This window comes from Amblyomma maculatum, chromosome 1 (assembly GCF_055883805.1).
Source record: "Amblyomma maculatum isolate TAMU_Amacu chromosome 1, ASM5588380v1, whole genome shotgun sequence".
Taxonomy (NCBI): Eukaryota; Metazoa; Arthropoda; class Arachnida; order Ixodida; family Ixodidae; genus Amblyomma; species Amblyomma maculatum.
Window position 1 is genome coordinate 396,187,412 of NC_139344.1, and position 3,777 is coordinate 396,191,188.

Sequence of the window (3,777 nt, forward strand, 5' to 3'; positions counted from 1 at the left end):
ACTTCTCCTTTTCCCGAAAGAAACAGGCGTGCTGGTACGTCGCTGTGGTGGTGGTAAAGCTAAACGGGCGTTGAGCAGAGGGGGTGATTGGTGTGTGGGGTCTGTCCACGCTCGCACACTCGGCGGCGGTGCTGCATGGTGTTGTGCGAGCCTGACTGGCGCTCGCAGTGTAATAGCTCTCTCGCAACTACTCGCCTTCGACCCACACACGCGCTTGCGGGTGGGTGCGCGCGCGAGCACCGCGGCAAATGATCGCCACCACCGCCACCATTGATGTGTACACACTACGCCACACCGGCACCACCACCACCGCCTTTCGAGAAAATTGCGCTCCAGATTCGAATGGCTTTTTACATGGGTCGTGTGCGCGGAGCAAAAGCAAATAGGACGTTGGAGGCATGTGTTTTTCGTGATGTTTCTTTTTTTTTTTTTTTTCTTCCTTCCTATACCTGCCGGACACCAGCGATTAGAGACCGTTTTGATCGGGTCGGCGCGAGCCGCTGCTGCAGGGGGTGTAATATGAGTTTTGATCACTCCAAAGGAGTGGCCCGATTGAGGCATGGAACGCATAAAGCGGCGCATGCTTGTGCACTCGCGTTCACGTACGCTCGCTTTGCAAGCAGAAAGCTTGCACTGAATGGCACTGAAAAGCAATTATTGCAAAGCTGGTGCAAGGCGGTGCACACCCACAAGGAGAGAGACAGTTGGGTGTGATATCAGAGTAGGCAAGAGAGCAGAGAAAGCAAAAGGATGGTGCTGCATTGCAGGTGTGCAAACGAGCCGAGCATCGAGTGCTTCCCCTCAGTGCAGGTGGACGCTGAAAAAAATACGTGCATGAAAGTGAAGGTATCAGGATTATCTCCTTTATAATACAGAAGTGTAGACTGGAGGATGCGGTTTACATGAATAATGTCTTCTATACCTTGATTGCTTCTGGCTAGGATTGCAGCGGAATTAAAATTACAAGCTTTTATGCACCATGCACACTTGATGAACAGTACTGCAGCGTCACGCATTTTTACTGAAACCCGAAATATTTTACAGTGAACGCGATGGTCATCTTTGTAAAATCGTAGTTTTCCTGGACTTTATGCTATAGCGCCATCTGTTGGCAACTTAGTAGCGAACACCGCGCACTTGAGAGGCAATATCTTAAACATGTAATTCTAAGAAAACTAATAATTCCATACGGATTTTTTTTCTACTTGGTGATTATTGCGGCCGATTCTTCATCCTCGCCACAAAGCGCATGGCTTGTGAAGTAAGTGATTCCTGCGCCCACACACAGGCGAGCACAGAAAATTAATATACCGATTGTTCGAAATTCCCGCGATGGTTTGCGGTATTAGCCACAGCGGAACGTGGTGTTTACCGCGCAAATTAAAGCGTTCTTCCAAGTTCGGTTGAAGTACGCGTGACCAGGTGCCTCAGTAAGCAGCATATGTCTTAAAATGTATAAAGCCTCCTGAAATATTACCGACCAAGAAATTTTAAACGTGGTTTATCGTAGTGACAAGTTACTGCTTGCATAATTATTGATGATCGTAATGATCCTGCTAGCATTCATATGTACCTATATAAGCTTCACATGGAACGGGACACTCAGTGCACGATTATGATTTGGGCGAGAGAATATGTGTGCTATTTCTTATGTGATACTTTCTGCAAAGGGCTCCGGTTGCTTACCTCTAATTCGCAATCAGCTCACGGTCGGCCACGGCTTGTTTATCATCACGTGCTTCAGCGATCATGTGTAGTCATGCACCTTGCTGCAGAGCCATAACTGTGGCTTTGCACTGTGGTGTCGAAGGTGGAGTGTTGAATGCAGTGTTTATTTACGACTTATCAGCCGCGAGTGGTAGATACGAAAATTAAGAAGAGAAACTGCACTCAAACTGTGGGAAGCATGGGGCCTCCTTCAACCAGTGTAGAGCATGCACCACCACCCATGTATAGTAATGAGGAGCTCGTATCCACGTGAGTCCTCGAAAAAAAGGCGCAAATGACTTAACATTCGCGGACCGGGCCAGGTAACTATAATATAGAGCTGCAGTTCGCACATTTCCTTACATCGGCTCAAGCGTGAAGGGAAGCGTGGTCTTCAACTGTTATTTCGCTTTTGAGAGCTCGTTCTTTGCATACGAAGAGGAAAACATTCCCCTTTTGACTCGTGGGTGAGGAGAGAAAGGGTTAGCATCGGCCGAAGTGGCTAATTGTGGATCTCAAATTAGATTTACTGAGCCGTGACATAGCAACACCTGCGTCTGCGCACCGGGGAGCGCTCTCGACTATTCCGCGGTCGCGCGTTGTTTGTGCCTGCACTTCTCCTGCAGTAAAAATTAATGCAGCGCTTGCAGGTGCGTATATAGTTCTCACTTTGACGGGCCGATTAACGAGGAACGAATACGAGCCTTTTTGTTTGAATGCTCAGAGGATCAACTTTGCTATGGTTAGAAAGCTTTACATGCGTGGCGGGCCTATTCAAAACGTTTCTCTCTCTCTTCTCTATATATGCCCTGCTATCTATTGTGACGCTATTTCATTCCCTTTCCATAACTATATTCCTATAGTAGTGGACAGCTTTCATAGGCCCCTGAAGGGTGATACGGTGATTAGTGACGATGCTGGCACAGTGAAGCACAGTATGGTAAAACGGGTGTGGGAGAACTATACGCCCGTGACCCGTCATTTAGGATGTTGATGGTGCGACTGCCAGTGGCACTCCAATTGGGCGGCTCAATTCACGACATATATATGATGAACGAAAACAGCGCGGAAGCAGGCAGGAACAAGGAACAAATATCAAGCTCCTATGTGGCGGCGGTACACGAGTAAAGGTGTCCGGGTGTCCCAGCTATAACTTGAACCAAGGGTTAGAAAAAAAAAAAAAAACTAGGTAGGTCAGTGAAACCAGTTGCGTACAACTGCCAGCCTTCTTGCGCACTGCAGGTTTTTTTTGTTTTTTGCAATTACTTAATTGGCTAATTATGTTTTCTAATTGATTAATATCGACTTTAGACCAAAATGTGAATGGGAAAGTCGAAGAGCGACTTCCGAAACCCCCATTCCAGTAATTGCGATAACGAAAGAATCACGTATATCTTTTTTCTCCAGGCTCGGAAGAAAGCCCGCGAAATACAAATAAAGCCACGTGACTAGCCCATTCGCGCGCTACGATTGTGGTGCTCTCAGTCGTGGTTTGAGTGAGCAAAATCAGCTGCGGCCGTGTTTCTTCGGCCCCGTTAAAGCGGCAGGCCGATATGCCCGCGATGGCTTCTTCGCCCGCGTTAGACAGCCAGCCCACGTAACGGTGCAAGTAGCAGCGAGCGCGGCGAGCTCGAGCTAGCTCGCTCCAACCATCGCCAACATTTCAACCCGCCGCTGCAACGGGACCCTCGGGTCACGGCCGCAGCTGATTTCGTTCGCTCAAACCACGACTGAGAGCACCACAATCGTGGCGCTCAAATGCGGTAGTCACGTGGTATTTGTATTTCGCGGGCTTATTTTTGAGCATGGAAAAAAAGACACACGTGAGACTTTCTTTATCGCAATTAATGGAATAGGGGTATCTGAAGGTGCTCTACAACTTTCCAATTCACATTTTGGTCTAAGGAGTGCAGCATTTGACGCCTGTGGTTTTTCGCGCGTTTCTTCGAGCGCAGCCAGCATTACTTGTTCTTTTAGCGAGAGAAAAAGGGCGATATGATAAATATCTCGCGCGCATTAAGCCATGAACTTAATACAGACCTCTTTGGGCGCTGCTGGCCTATACAGTTC

At 48.0% G+C, this 3,777-nt stretch overlaps 1 long non-coding RNA gene across 1 annotated transcript in view; it reads right to left on the bottom strand.

Annotated features, from left to right (window-relative positions):
* Positions 1–1,201: 1,201 nt before the first annotated feature.
* Positions 1,202–3,777, bottom strand: part of LOC146208637 (uncharacterized) — a 27,004-nt gene continuing 24,428 nt past the window's right edge. Inside the window, exon 3 of the long non-coding RNA XR_014700727.1 lies at positions 1,202–1,272. This is a non-coding gene — a long non-coding RNA (uncharacterized LOC146208637). The remainder of the gene's footprint in view (positions 1,273–3,777) is intronic.